Genomic DNA, 17,066 nt, shown 5'->3' with positions numbered 1-17,066 from the left:
GACCATAGTTTGATCTGTGGATCTCAGAACAGATCACATTGGGTGTGGAAACCTTTTACATTTCCGCTCTTTCAATCCTTTCCCTTCCTTGCATGTACTTACTCTGGGGGGTGGGGGGATGGGGGGTAATAAATGTTAAGGGACATGTGACAGATTAATGAATGTCAGTTGACAAATACAAATATAATTTATATTTCCAATGTAAACCCTCAGGGAAACAAAACAAAACAAACAAATTACCCACCCCACACCCCAAGAAACAAAACAAGCCAAGAAATGAGCTGTCTGATTTCTATTGGTCTACAACTCTCTGGATTTGAACAAGCTGAGTTCAAACAGCAGCTTCAACAACAGGATACCACCACATGGAGACAGACAGAGGCATCAAGCTCTGGAGGAAGCCAAAAGCTGGTATTTTATAACCACCACACCAGTACCAATGTCCAACACCAAGTCCAGTCTTAGGAAGGCAGAACACCAGCATGCCAGCGTCCTTTCACCGCCCTCTTTGAAGGGCTTCATTTTAGCACCTTTTGAAGTTTGTCTTCCACCTCCTTTCTCTTAACCTTTTCCACTACATTTTCTTTTTCTTCCAGAAATCTATTTACCCACAAGAAACCCCAAACTGTGCTAATACCTTTCAAAACACAACTTTCTTTTTTTTCAACAGAGATTTTTTTCTGTTCCAAATAGATTTCCTTTCCAGCTATATGCCAGGACTGTCACTCAGGGGTTGTCTTGTTGACTAAGTCCCTACACATAACTGGACTAGTTATTCTGGCTGGGTGGGGCAGCATGTCATAGTGGGGTAGTGACATCGTCTTGTCATCCCAGTAGCAAAGTGGGAGAGTCCAAAGTTTCAGGGCAGGTTAGGTGTCTTATGAATCAGAAATAGGTCCTGTAGACCAATTTGGGCAGGCACAGCCAAAACATCTTCTGAGGCAGCAACCATCAGCTCTATGGAGCACATTCACATCTCAATTTCATAGACCAAGCAGTGATTGTAACCATTCTCATCTCTCTTCCATGATCTCTGCATAATGTGTTCACAAGTTATCACTGTTAAACGCAAAATGTGCATCCAAAGGGTAGAGGTAGGAAAGTCAAAGAGAAGGACAAAAGAATCTGAATGGTGTGTGAGCTATCATTCTTACCACATGGGGCTTTTAGAGCCATAAAACTTGTCCCTCTGCCCCAAATTAGTCCTCTAGATCACTGAGAAAGAATGAGATGGTTTGATGCTTGTATAGTCTAGTGTGGCCCTGGTGGGGAGAGAGTGACATGGTTCCTGCCTCTGGGACAGGGTGCAGGTGTGAGCCTCCATGAGTGTTGATGGCTGCGGTGGGCATAAGGCTCAATTGTGTAATAATATACATATTTCACATTCTTTTGAGGAATGTCCTATCTGCTAGTGTTAATAACTTTGTGATAATGAGACAGCATGAGTCCAGGAGGCAAAGTGTAGCTTATGTCTCAGCAAAAAAATGTAAACACTGGGGACCTTCAAGACAGCCCTTAAGGCTATGGGAAAGAGCTCTAAATACTTGAGCTCAATATGTATATTTGCTCAAATATAAGGATGCAATATGAACTACAAGTGGCTTCATGAATCTAGAGGAACAAAGGCAGCTATGCTGTGAGCCAGCTTATAAAAAAGATACAAAGGCAGGCAGATTCCTGAGTTCAAGGTCAGTCTATGACAAAGCCAGGTTAGGCCTGAGTGTTGTAGAAATGGTAACTGCAGAACAAGGTCCCATTCAATTAGTTCACTAAAGACAGACAGATCTCTGAATTCTTTTGCAATGTTAAGAATAAAAGGTGCTTGCTGTCTTTAGAATCAAAGGACTAGGGTCACAGAATGCTAATTCATAAGATAATTGAAAAGAAAACCTGGAGTAAATGACCGAATTGATATGTAAAACAGAAGTCTGGACCTGTGTTCTGTAGATGAGCTATCCAGAGAATTTTTTAGGATAAAAAGAGAGAATTGTTTGGATACAGACAGATACACACACACACACACACACACACACACACACACACACACACACACGAGGAAGCAGAACATGGACAGAGGTCTCTTAGAATAGCAAGCAAGCAGAATATAGAAGAGAAATCTCTAGAGAGGAAGCACACTGAAAAAGCTGTATCAAGCAGAACACAAGTGGTCAACTCGGACCCATGCATTGACTTCCAGTAGTACTTTTTGGCACTCCCAGGAACCCCTTCTCTCAGAAACCCTCTCCATGCTGAGGCTGGTCCTTGGCAATGGTGGCAAGAATACAAGATGAGAAGGTGAAAGAGGAGGGAGGAAAGGGGACAGGTAGGTCCAGAGACCCAACTCTACTGCCTACTCCTTTAGAATACCCCCTCCCCTTTTGAGTTCTTAAATTTATTGGTAGAGTGGGAGGAGTTTAACATATCAGTGTCACCCTGCTAAGATTCTAGGATTCTTCTCTATACTAAAGTAGCTAAGGCAGGATGCAGAACTGTAGAAATATCAATAGAGTATAAAGGAATGCTCACCTCCGGTGAGTTTCATGATGTAAATCAGACCTATTAGAGACAAATTGTAGTAACTACCATACCTGGAAAGGCCTTTAGTACCACTATACCCAGAAATGTGCCTTCCAAGAAGAGACATCTGCTGTAACCTTATAACATGCTTTCTCCACCCAGCTCACACACCGCTGTGTGGGCATGTTCCCAAATACCAACCAGTGCCAGTAGAATTAAGCCCTTCACTCTGTTCTCCTATTTTGACATTTTGTTTTATTTTTGGTCTGGTTTTCATCCTACAGTTAAGCTATGGGTATTTGAATGTGTTTTAATCATTCATTTTTTTATTTCCTGCCTTCATATTCTATTTTCGTGCTTAGGTGTGCTCCAGAGTTCTCTTCAAACAGAATTCAATATGGCAGGATTATTTTAAGAACAAATGTATGAATAAAATGGCTCATATAATTCCTGTTATCTGAAAGAGGAGAAGAGAATTCTTTGGTTCCTTCTAACATACCTGAGGCAGACTCACCTGTACTGTCACATCAGTAATGCTCACATGCTCGTTATAAATAATGTGATACAGCAGGATTTTCACTGGACAGCCACATCCACTAGGTACCACTGGTTGACAAGCTGTGATGAAAATATTCTTCCCATCAAACTGCATCTTTTTTCCCTTAAGGACACATACAAATTCAACCTTTCTATGAAACCTTCCATAAGAAATCATTCTTGGGTCATTATATCAAAGAGATAATATATACGTTGTGAGAGAACACATTTCCTCTTGACACAAAGAAGCTCAAACCCACATTTGGAGCTGCAAATGTCCACTGCTGTATTGAATATTAGGGTCCATATGTTTCCTTTGGTTTATTCTCTTTCCTTTAGTTTTATTCTCCAGTTCACTTTTCACATGCTCTGAACTTGAACTTATTTTTCCCATTATTCCATATTAAATATTTTATCCTAAATATAGGAATAATTGACTCAGATATAGATAGAGATATAGACCTCATTCTAGATCATAAATAAGGACATGAGAAGGGCGGTAGGGTTGACTGGGATGGGAATCAGATCAAACTGACTTTGGATATCTGTTCCTCTAATTTCCAGGTGAAAAGATATGAGCTGGTTACTGAACTTAATAAGCACTGGTTTTCTAATTTACAAACTGCAAATGGTGTGTGCCTACTCCATAATATTGAGATGAGGTTAAAAGGGATGTGTCACAATGCCTGACATGATATAAATACTTAATAAATTATAACTATAATAATTGTCATTGTTACAAAGCATCTAAACTGACTTATCCTATTGATAGCTCCTTCTTTATCCATCATGAAAGCAGATTCCTCCAGGCTGGGTCCTCACCAACTGTCTTTTGTCATATTCTTCTTTGCTTCAGTTTGTCTGTCCAGATACTTGGTTTCACTTAACCTTGAGTAGTCTGGCTTTCCCCTAGACACTGTGCTTGGATATTCCTGGCTTTTGCTTCCTGCTATCCTTCTGCCCTGTGTCTAGTCTAGCACCCAGAATTATGTAAGTCTTAATTTGAATCTTAAAATTTATTATTATTTCTCTGTGTGTTTATGGCGTGTGTGCGAGGAGTGCGGGCTATGTGCCACAACTCACGTGTCGGGGTCAGAGGATAACATTAATGAATTTATTCTTTCTTTTCCCTGTCAGATCTGGGGATCAAATTCAGTTTTCATGTTTGTGTCACAAGTAGCCTTAACTACTGAGCCATCTTGAAGGTTTCTCAATTTATTTAGATAGTGCACAAGGGCTAGAAGATGCTTCATGCCTTTTGTGATGATTAAGAGGTGTGACAGCTCACACAGCTGTTAACAAGATGAGGTAAAACTGATTATTCTCAAAAGGATGGGATATAAACTCATTTGCTCATGCCCCCCTGTAGATTTTGTCAACTCGACACAAACCTAGTCATACCCAGAAATAAAGAACCTTAACTGAGAAAACGGCCCCATTGCAGACTGCATATAGGCAACTTTGCAGGGCATTTTCTTGACTAATAGTTGATAAGAGAAGGCTCAGCCTTCCATAGATGATGTCACCCTGGGCAGGTGGCCCTGGGTTGTATAAGAAAGTAGATAAAGCACACTATGAGAAACCAGAGCACGGCATTCCTCCATGGTTGCTTCCGTTTCTTCCTCCAGGTTCTTGTCTTGAGTTCCCTCACTGACTTCTCTTCATGATGGACTCCAACTTTGAGATAAGTGCTTTTCTCTCCAAGGTGCTGGTAGTCCTGGAATTTTATTACAGCAATAGAAACCCTAACTAAGACAACTCAGTAGCTGACTGGGGCAGAAAAAAAAACGGGGACTTTGATTGCTGGAAATAGGAATTTGCAGGTTGGAAAGACAACGTAGTTAGTAGGGAAGTGCTTGCAGTATAAACAAGAGGACCCAAGTTCCTAACTCCAGCCCACAGAAGGACATGGATGCCACACCTATGACCACAGTGTTCTGAATATTTAACCCTAGAGCTTGCTGACCAGCTGGTCTCACTGAGCTGGTGAGCTCCGTGTTCAGTAAGAAACCATTTCCTAAAACATGAGGTGGACAGCAGCAACGGAAGAGACCTAACAATGAACTCTGCCCACCCCATGCTAACTGTCCAGGAGGAGGACTGCTGGGATGCATGACAAATAGATCATTGGTTCTCATGAAAATACCCAACTTCTTTCCAATGCACTGCTTTACACTTCCATCACTAAATGCACCACAGCTCCATTTCCTCAGTATAATTACTAACATTTGGTGTTGTTACTAATTGACTTTAGTTACTCTGATGGTCTTACAGTCACAGCACAGTAGCATCTTAATTTGAATTTCCCTATGGGTAACAATGGTGTCTATCTGTCTACACACAGACTGATGGTTAAGTATGATTTGAAGGTAATTTTCCCCAGGCTATCTATAGCTTCCTTTGTTCTCCCATCTTCTTTTGTTTGGTGTGTGTGTGTGTGTGTGTGTGTGTGTGTGTGTGTGTGTGTGTGTAGAGGGGGAATTGGGGAGGAGAAAGGAGGGGGAGGGGAAGGGAGAGGGAGAGAGAGGGAGAAAGAGGGAGGGAAAGGGAGACTATCTTTTCAGATGTGTGTAGAAAGCAGGTCAATACTGGGTATCCTTGTCACTCACTCTCCACCTTAGCTTCTGAGACAAGGACTCTTCCTTAACTGGAGCTCATAGCTTCAGTAGACTGACTGTGGGGCCAACAGGCTGCAAGGATCCACCTTACTTTACCTCTCCAGGACTGGGATTTCAGGGGTATGCTTCTATGCTTCTGTGGTAAGCACTTTAACCAGCTCAACAACCGCCCATCCTTGTCCTCTCATCCTTGTAACAGAGTTCTCATGAAGCAAATTTCGAATATTTTGATATTCAATTTGTAGAGATTTTTCTCTTGTAGATGATGCTTTTTGCATTGTGTCCAAAAGTCTTCTCCAAGCCCTGCCTCCTGAAGAGTTTTCTCTTATGAGTTTTACACTTCTACAGGTCATTAGCTTTAGTAGCCTTTAGCTGGTGTGTATGCATGACTAATTAGCAAGCTTTATTTGGGTCTTTCTGAGGTGCATTATTCACTTGCACATCATCAACAAAGATCAAACCTTTTCAGAATAACTGTGACTCCTTTTTCTCTGGTTTAGCTCTACAGTGGATCCTCCATGAACAACTCACATACATGTGCATTGAATTCTTACCTGGTTGTTTTATACAGTTTTCTTTATACACTGTAAACAAACAGACAGCATAGTGTCATCTATATCCATATGACACAGACCTTAAACCATTTTCATCTTTAGATGAGCCTAATTTTAAATCCCCTGGGCATCCACAGCCCCATCTTTACCGAGTTGTGCATTTGTGATGTTACATCAGGGAACTCTGGACTTCTGTGACTTAGGAAAACTAAATGAAGTCTCCCATTTTCTCTTTGAAATTATGAATTTTTATTCTCAATTGTTTATCTTACTGTGAACTGCTCCAAGTTTGCTCCAGGAGCTAGGCAGTAATGGCTCTCTGTGCTAATTTGTGTGTACCCAGAATGTAGATTTAATCTTTACATTTGAAACCCCCAAACTCTGAGGGTTTGTGTTGTTTGTGTTGTTGAGCTATTTTAGTTCTCCACAAATATCACACCATTATGAGACAAATCATTGTGGTGTTAGGAATTAACTCTGCTTTCTGGGTCTGAAGAGGTAATTTTCAATTGTTAGATTACGTACCTGAAAAATGATTAAAAATATAAACTTAATACATGTTTCAAAAGGTCTTGTGTTTCCTGTTTCACGTGCAAATATATAAAAAGAATATTTTTTGAAGAGATCTAAGTTTTTTGTACCTTATATAGCTTTTCATAACATTAAGGCCAAGTTGTCAATCAAAACTAATACAACTAAATGAAAATTTCTATATTATAAGAAAGTTTCTCCAGGGCAATAATCAAACTAAAAAACTTTTAGTTAACATCTATGTTGTCTGAATTGAAATATATCAAATGGCTTCATCATGCAAAAACAGAAAAGCAAACCAAAACAAAAAATCTCATACCCTTTAAATCAATATGGCAGTTTCTCAGAAAATTAAAAACTGATTTACCTCTTCAGGAGACCACCTGAAGAACTAAATACAAGAGAATCAAACAAAAAGATATCTCGATTCTGAACTTTTGTCTTGAGAATTATATTTTGCAGAATGTACTTGCTTGGATTCCTGATCTCAAGGACTTTCAGCTGGGACCAGTCAAGACACATCAGGCTACAACATTTGCTTCATTTTTCCTACCCTGCAATGATATCTCAATGCCCACGTACAGCTTGAAGAGGTTATGGAAAAGTCGTCATCCTGATTCCCTGGACTTTTGGGGGGCTGAGGAATTTAGAAATGGTCATAATTTATGGGGAAGAATTAGCTAGATTGATTTGTACAGCCACAGTCTCATTTGGTAACTAAGCTAAAATCAGATCTTTAATTTGGTATAGAATTCATTTGTTACCTGCTAGTTATTAGCTTGTCCCGTTATGGCTCCCGACAATTTCCTGCGTTCTATTCCTCTACAGTGTGCATGCTTCTTTTTCTTTCTTTATTGTTTTTTTATTTTGAGTGTTCAGGTTTTCAAAATTGCTGGTATGAGAACTTTGTTTATGGAGACACTTAATACTATGAACTTTCCTCTTAACACTGCTTTCATCGTGTGCCATAAATTTGGGTATTCATTTCATCGACTTCTAGAAAGTCCTTAATTTTTTTCTTTATTTCTTTTTTAAAAATTTTTATTAGATATATTTCTTTACTTACATTTCAAACATTATTCCCCTTCCCGGTTTCCTGTCCAGAAGCCCCCATGCCCTCCCTTCCCCCTCCCCCATATGGGAATTCCCCCTATACATCCCCCTTATTGCCCCCCCATATTCCCCTGCGCTGGGGGTCCCAAGGGCTTCCCCTTCCACTGATGCCCTAACAAGGCTATTCTCTGCTACATATGCAGTTAGAGCCCTGGGTCAGACCATGTATAGTCTTTCAGTAGTGGTTTAGTCCCTGGAAGCTCTGGTTGGCTGGCGTTGTTGTTTTTATGAGGTTGCAAGCTCCTTCACCTCTTTTAATACTTCCTCTAATTCCCCATTCTCAGTTCAGTGGTTTCGTGCTAGTATTGACCTTTGTACTGGACAAGCTCTGGCTGTGTCTCTCAGGAGAGATCTATATCCGGTCCCTTTCAACATGCATTTTTTAGCTTCATCAAACTTACCTAATTTTGGTGGTTGTATATATATGGGTCACATCTTTCTCAGTGGAGTGATAGGAACACCAGCCCACCCCAAAACTTTCAACCCAAAATTTATCCTGTCTACAAGAAGTGCAGGCATAGGGTATGGGACAGAAACTGAGGGAACAGCCAAGCAAACACAAATAGGCAAGCACAGATCCCTGACACTACTAATGATACTCTGCTATACTTGCAGACAGGAGTCTATCAAGCCTGTCTTCTGAGAGGCTCCACCCAGCAAATGACTCAGACAGATGCAGAAACTCACAGCCAAACATGGATAGAACTCTGGGGAGATTACAAAAGAGTCGGAGGAAGGATTGAGCAACCCAAATGAAATTGGAACTCCACGGGAAAATCAACATAGTCAACTAACCTGGACCCTTGGGGCTTTCAGAGTCTGAACCACCAATCAAAGAACATACATGAGCTGACCTAGGTTTCCCACACATGTAGCAGCTTGGTCTTCATGTGGGTTTCAAACAACTGAAGTAGGGGCTTCCCCAAAAGCTGTTGCCTGTATGTGGGATATGTTCTTCTAGCTGGCCTGCCTTGTCTGACCCCAGAGGGAAAGAATGCACCCTACCCTGCATAGGTTTGATGTGGCAGGGTGGAGGAAAACTCAGGGTGCAGAGGGCCATCCCTGCTGGAGTCTTTCTTGTCGGTTCTCCTTGAGTCAGCAGAGGGGTAAGAGCATCAGTGGAGAGTAAGTCTTTTGTCTTATGAGATATTTAGGGTTGCTATATAATAATTAAAAACTTACTTACCTAAGTCTAATTTTTGCTATTGTATCTGATCTGGCTTTTGTGTTCCTCTGAGGCCGGAAACTGCAGTCTCTGGCACTTAGTACCTCATCATCAAACAGCAAGGGATCAAGTAAGATAGCCTTTGCTCTATCTCAGCAGGAACTGTGAGCTTTAACTTTCAACCTGCTAGTCAATGTTGCAGGAAGGAAAAGGGACACTTTGAAAAATGATTTTAGCATATATTTCTAAGTTGTAAAGAGTCTCCTGTGAAAGCTCTCTAAGAAAAAGGGGAAAAGGAAATGAAAGAAATAGGGAGATAAGAGACAATTCGCCCTACACTCTTTGTCGTTAGCACTTATAGATCTTTCAGAATACATGATCACATGGTAAAAAGTTCATCACAAGTTTATACATAAATTCAAACCATAAATTGAAATAGAAGTTTACAACAGTGAATGTTTACATGCAAAGTCTTTAGGAAAGATTGTCTAGCCAAACATTCATCGCATGTCACAGCTCCACAGGTTCATTGAGAATTAAAAACCGTAACTAAGTATTAGTGAAGTTTTGTATTTTATCTTCTGTCCTAGCACCTATAAAAAGTCATTAGTCCTTTTACTATGAACTTTGATTAATGATTTTACAATCTCTTGGAATATACTCTGAGTAATAGAATGCCTGGCTACTTTCTAGAAGCAATTAACTGGTGACACATGGGAGACTGACTGAGTTCTCATTGCAGTTTTGACTGTCAGAAAAGGACCTCGTAACAGTTCCACTACCAAAGAGCTTTAAAAAATACTGATATAATTTTAGAAATTTTTATAGGATCATCAGTAAGAATTAAAATATCATCTATTTGACTATGTAGCATCATTAAAATACAGTACATCTTTGTAGTTCAGCAGAGATCTGCTCAAAGGGGTGGGCTAATCCGTAGTGTTTGTTATATATGTATATAAACATATATAACAAAGATATGGGAAAGCACATTAATAACAGGAATATTTCCTAAAATGGTTCTCTCCTACCAGAATTCTGTTGTAGATTTTAATCTAAGGCAGTCATCTCAGGAAGATCACATGCTAGTTATTAGTTTGTCCCATGATGGCTTCTGACACCAGGGGTCCTTCACCCTCTCAGAGGAGAAGGGGAAGAATTGTGGGAGTAGGTTACCAAGAGTGAGGACTAAGACTGGGATGTAAAATGAATTAACACTTTCAAATTGAACATTTATTTACATAATGCTTATTTGTATAGCGTTTGAATTTTGCTCGTTGAGTAGTATGTTTTGTAGTATTTCTTCTATATCCACAATTCTCTTACAATTAGTTGCCATGACTTTAGACTCCTTTTCATATGGATTGGTTCTGATTTCTTTTGTCTTTTATAGACACTGATAGTTTTGAACACTATAAGTGAGCTGTCATACAGAATATTCCTCTTGGCACATGGGAGAGCAAAGGGTTTATTTCTACCTTCAGTTGTAGTCCCTCATGAAGGGACATCAGGATGGGGGACTTCTGCAGGCAATTGAGGTCATAAACTGAAGCAGAGGTCATGGAGGAATTCTGCTCACCGACTTGCTTTCCATGTCTTGCTCATGTTGGTTTTATACACAATATAGACCACCTACCCAGGGATGGCATCACCCATTTTGGGCTTACCCCTTCCACATCAATCATTAATCAAGAAAATTCCCCACAGACTTGCCTAAAGGCCCATTCTATTGAAGCATTTTCTTAGTTTCAGGTCCCTCTTCCAAGCTAAACTAATTTGTGTCACAAGTTGGCAAAAGTATTCATGCTCTTACTCCATATGGGTCATCTAGACACATGAGAAAACTCATCTCTAAGTTAAATAAAATTAATTCAAAATGAATGATTCATACAGTGAGAAGCTAACATGTAAAGAGAGATTTGGGGAAGGCTGGGTGCACTCATGTGGCTTCACAAAGGGAGTAGTCTTTTCATGATACAATCAGAAACAGACAGGCTGGGCAGACCTTTCAAGAACACAAAATGGCTGGTGTCTTATGAGCAAATTCTCCCTCTGTTATCCAGATAAACATTCCAATTCCTTCCCCTTGACTTTGAACAAACTTGTGACTGTTATGCATAGGTCAACTGCACTGGAAATAATGCTGAGCAGTTTTGGAAACTAGATCAGAAACAGCAACCAGTTTCAGTCTCACTCTACTGCAACTTAAGCCTTGAGGAAGTCCAGATCAAGAAAAAGAAGAAAACCATCAGGTCCTGGACTCTTTGATTATTGCTACAATGACCAACACTGATCTTGTAGTCACACAAGAAAAGCAGAAACTGAGTCCTCTAATCTCCAGCCAGAGAGTTCTATGGAAAAGAAACTGGTGTTTCACTGAGTCCCACCCAAGCTGTGCATCTGTCTGCTGGTGGTTTATCTTCAGTCCTTTAATCTTGGGTGTAATTTCTTGCTACATAGCTTGAGTTCATCAAGATGACATTTAATACATTTAAGAGATACATGAACAAGAGGTAAGAAGCTAGGAATGAGGTGCTCAAGACATTTCCAATCAAGCATCCTGTCTGAGAGTTTCATAAGGGAAGAAGGCAGATGTGACACCCCTGAGTTATATCACAAGAAACAGGAGTCACACTTGAAGAACTCCTGCTGAAAAGACTGTCATTCCATTCCTGGCCCTTACCCTTGATGCTAAACAGGACATTTGTGCCATATTTATTGATTTGTGCTTGTCCTGCATCTTAGATTTTAGCATCAGTCTTCTGGGCCACTCCATACCATTGAAACCAAGGCTCAAAGTACAAAACATTTAGCAGAAGTTTTCAAAACGTTGATGTCAAATTGACAAAGGCAATATGACATCACTATTATGTCCAATATCACTGCAACTGCTCAAAGCTCACATCCTGGGAAATAAATGTTATCATCTGATAGATTTACAAAATGAGGATTGGGCTTTATCCCCAATCATTGATAGTGACCCCTAATTGCCACAGAAAGAGCTCTCAATCTGTTGTAAATTTTATTAGCAACTCTTTCTTTTTCTCAAGTACATCTTGGGAATAGTTCGAAGAGTTAATTGCAATTGATAAGCTGTAATTAGAAGCTCATGGTTTCCCTAGAGTTTGCAGCCAACAGCTACAGAATCTTATTAGAGAATTTAATTAATGGATTTTCATTTCCATTTTTACTTGTTAGGAGGGAAACCAGAACAGTGATGAGAGGCTTTCCATAGAAATGAGGAAAAAAGTTAGGTAAATTATCATTTTTAAAACCTCATTATAAAAGGGAAATACTTTCAATGCAACCTCATTCAGATAAATAAGGAAGGATGCTTCTCTGCTCATTTTTAAATTGCCTTTTCTATATTTAAAAGAAATTAAGTCTCAAATCAATATTCTCACTTCTCACAAAAATCAGTTCACCACAGCTCTGGAAAACCATAATATTGATGATGATGATGATGATGATGATGATGATGATGATGATGATGATGATGATGATGATATGGGATAAATGGGTCAAAGATTATTCTGGCTAAGAGACCACTTGAAATTAGTGACACCAATGTCTACTTTCTCAAAAATAGGCAATATTTATAGAGTTATCTTTATTCTGTTATATTACTGTTACTCAAATATATTCCCCTCAATATTTTCAAAATGATTAAAATTCCCCAAATATTCACTAATCAAAAGTGAAAACTTTGGGAGGTACTGAGAATAGAACTTAGAACCTTGTGACTATGTGGAAAACATGTTACTGACTGAGACATCTCTCCAGCATTCCATTCTACTTTCATGTCAGATATAAACATAATTTTCTATATCTATATAAAATCTAGAATGAGAGGAAAATACAGTGTTTAGCTTACTGAACATGGTTAATAACTTTAATACAATTCTTTCCAGTTGCATTCCTTCTTTTGTAAATGATATAACTTGGTTCACGGATGAAAAAATTTCCATTGTGTGTTTGTATCACATTTTCTCTATCTGTTTCTCTGAGATTAGACATATGGGTTGGTTCTACTACTTAGCGTTGGTGAATAGTACCATAGTACCACAATACACACTGATGTGCAAGTCTCTTGGTGCTATATTCCCTTGGACCTTTTCAGGTAAATGTGTAGGAGTAGTGTACCAAGGTCATGTGTTGGGCTCACTGAGAAAACTCCACACTAATTTCCACAGTGACTTCTCACATTTCCATTAACACCAGCTACAAGAAGGTTTTCCTTCTGTCCCTATCTCCATCACATTTATTGTCATTTGTGTTCCTTTAAATTTAATTTAATTTTTTACGTACTCACTTTACATCCTACTCACTCCCCCACTCCCAGTCACCCCTTCCACAATCCTTCCTCCACCCCCTTCCCTCCTCCTCTGAGTGGGTGGGGGTCTCCTGGGTATCCTTCAATCCTGGCACTTCAAGCCTCTTTGACGCTAGGTGCTTCCTCCACCACCGAGGCCTGTTGTGGTAAAATTATAAAAAAGATTTCTTTTATCCTGCACTAGACCATCACTGTAGTGCCCCATGACATCTATTAGATATTTTCATCTCAGTCAGCAAAACATCTTACCCATTTAGCTCCAACCTATAACACACTGCTGACGGCTACTCTCTGAGCCTGGCAACAATCTCTCTATCCATCTAGTTCCCAAGGCAGTTTGCCACCATGCCAGACATACACATCCCAATTCCGTGGCAGGCCCAGTGTCCCACTACCATAACACACTCTCTTGAACTCAGTTAAATCACCACATGAAAGAACACACAAACAATAACCTCTGATCCAATTGATAAGATATAATTGGCTATCTAGACATACAAAATCCTATACACACCCATCCCTTAAGAATATTCATTACAACCTGTAAATGTGCAGAGAGTAATCTTAACATCTGCCTCCATACTCTCTCGGCTGCTACCTCTTTCCTCACTCCAGTTTCCTCCTCCTTTAAAACTTTTTTTTCCCACCCATCCTTCCTTCTCGTCCAATGACGGGCCCTGTTCTATCCTATACCTGCCTTCACCTGTATAATGAAATCATCCCACAGAGGCCAGACAGGGCAGCCCAGCTGAAGGGACATATTCCACATACAGGAAATACCTTTTGGGATAGCTCTCACTACAGTTTAGGACCCACATGAAGACCAAGCTGCACATCTGCTACATGTGTGTGAAGAGGCCTGGATCCTGCTCATATTTGTTCTTTGCTTGGTGGTCCAGAGTCTGGGAACCCAAAGGGTCCAGGTTAGTTGATTCTGTTGGTTTTCCTGTGGAGTTCCTATTCCATTCAGGACCCTCAATCCTTCCTCCTATTCTTCCATAAGAATCCCCAAGCTCTATGCATGGTTTAGCTGTGGGTGTCTGTATCTGTCTGAGTCAGCTACTGTGTAGAGCCTCTCAAAGGACAACATGCTCCTGTCTGCAAACATAACAGAGTATCATTGACAGATTGTCAGGGATTGGTGCTTGCTCGTGGAATGGGTCTCAAGTTGGGTTGGTTATTGCTTGGACAATCTCTCTATCTCAAGACCCAGCTTTGCTACTCCTGGACATATACCCAAAAGATGTTTCAACTTCCCACAAAGACACTTGTTCAATTATGTTCATACCAGCTTTATTCATAATAGACAGAAACTGGAAACAATCTAGATGTTCCTCAACTGAAGAATGGATAAAGTAAATGTGATACATCTGTACAATGAAATATTATCCGACTATTAAAAATAAAGACATAGTGAGTCTTGCATGCAAATAGATGGAACTTGAGAATATCATCATGAGTAAAATAACTCCATCTCAAAAGGACATGTATGATATGTAGTCATTTATAAGTAGATATTAGCCATAAAATACAGATACTGTGGTGGTAAAAAAAATAAAAAACATGTACCCTCTCTCTGAGGCTCCAGCTCCGGTGGGCCATTGGAACTAGCGCTAACTTATCTCAGTGGTTCCACACTGTCCCCAAGTACTCTCTGACCCAGGCAGCAATCTTTCTACCCATCTAGTTCCTAGGGCAGTTAGTTACCGTGCCAAGCATATACATCCCAGTTTCATGGCTGTCCCAGTATGTCCTGTCACCAACTCAATTAAGTTGCCACATGAAAGAACACACAACACAATATCCTTTGGTCCAATTGATTAGATATAATTTTCCCATCTATACAACACAAAATCCTGTACACACCCATCTCTTAAAAATCGTCATAACAACCTGTAACTGTACACAAAGAAGAATCTTAATATCTGCCACCATGGTCTCTCAGCTCCTTTACTCCAAGCCTCCTCTCTCCTCTTCTCCTCCCTTCTAAAACCTCTGTTCCTGCCTCCCTTCCTTCTCATCCAATGACAAGCTTCGTTTTATCTTGCCTGCCTTCACCTGCATAATGATATCAACCTACACTGTGGTATACTCCACAGACCCACAGAAGCTAAACAAGGAGGAAGGCCCAAGTGAGGAAGCTTGAATCTCACTTAGAAGGGGATATAAAACAGTTATAAGAGGCAGATGGAGGGAGAGAACTAGGAGGGAATGGGGATAGAGAAAGGAATGGAGGGGGGTTCAGGATCAGATATGGGGAAGAATAGGAGGGATGGCCAGATGGCCAAGAAAATGAATGGAAATCTGCAAGTGATAAGGGTGAGGAGGTGGGGGGCATTTCCAGGAAGAGACAGAGACCTGGGATAAGGGAGGCACCAAGGAGTCAATGGATGTGATATTAGCTGTGACTCCCAACACTGGGGATATAGAACATGAGGAGGCAACCTTCTGTAGTCAGGCAGGAACCCCAGTGAAATAATAGAGACACCAATCCACCCACAAAACTTTCAACCCAAAATTTAACCTGTCTACAAGAAATACAGGGATGAGGGATAGAGCAGAGACTGAGAAAATGACCAACCAAAATAAATGATCATTTATGTTCTTAATAACTGCTATTTCAAGGTGAGACAGATTCCCGGTGTAGTTTTAACTTGTAATTATGTGATGACTGTTAAGGTTGGACACTCTCTCATGTTAATTTTCCATTTGTAACTCATAATTTGAGAATAGTATTATTTCATTAGTTCATGTATTGGTTGAATTTTTAAAATTTCTTTTTCAGATTTTGCACTTCATCATATATTTTATATATTAGTCCTCTGTTACATGTGTAGTAAGAAGTGATTTTCTCCCATTCTGTAGGTTGTCTCATTACTGATTAACTGTTTCCTTTCTGTGTGGAACTCTTTATTTCATGAGATCCCATTTGTTGAGAGTTGGCATGATTACTCCAGTGAGTGGAGTCCTAGTTAGAAAGTCCTTGCCTGTACCTTGCCTTTTCCTATTTTACCCCAATAGTTTAAGAGTTTCAGATCTTATATTAAGGTATTTTGATCCACTAGCAGTTGATTTCTGTCCCTGTAGATAGGGATCTAGATTAATTTTTCTATATACAAATATTCAATCTTCCCAGCCTTATTTGTTGGTATCTTTTTTTCCAATGTACAGTTTTGGCATCTTAGTAGAAAATCAGATGGCTTTAGCTCTGTCAATTTATATCTAGGCATCAAATTTCATTTCACTGACCTGAATGTATCTTTTGTACTTATACCATAGGTGGTTTTGTTACCATGCTATGTAGAATGACTTGAAATCAGGTATGGGGAAACTATCTCCAGCATTGTGTGTGTGTGTGTGTGTGTGTGTGTGTGTGTGTGTGTGTGTGTGTTTATCTATGTGTGTGCCTGTGTGTACTTTGGATTACTTTGGATGAGATCTATTGTGCTTTATATTAATTGTAAGATTATTTTATGTTTATGTGATGATAGCATTGAAATTTTGATGGCTATTGCATTGAATCTATAGGTTGCTTTTTTAGTTTAGCAATTTTTACAATATTAATTTTTCTAACCTATTAAAATTGGATATCTTTTGACTTACCATTGTTTTCTTGGTGCTTAAAATTTTTCAACACGGAATTCTATCACTTCCTTGGATAGGCTTTAATATGCGTTTTTATTGGTTAAACATGTCAT

The sequence above is a fragment of the Rattus rattus genome, chromosome 5 (genome assembly GCF_011064425.1).
Source record: "Rattus rattus isolate New Zealand chromosome 5, Rrattus_CSIRO_v1, whole genome shotgun sequence".
Lineage (NCBI taxonomy): Eukaryota > Metazoa > Chordata > Mammalia > Rodentia > Muridae > Rattus > Rattus rattus.
Note: the sequence above shows the minus strand (reverse complement) of the source record.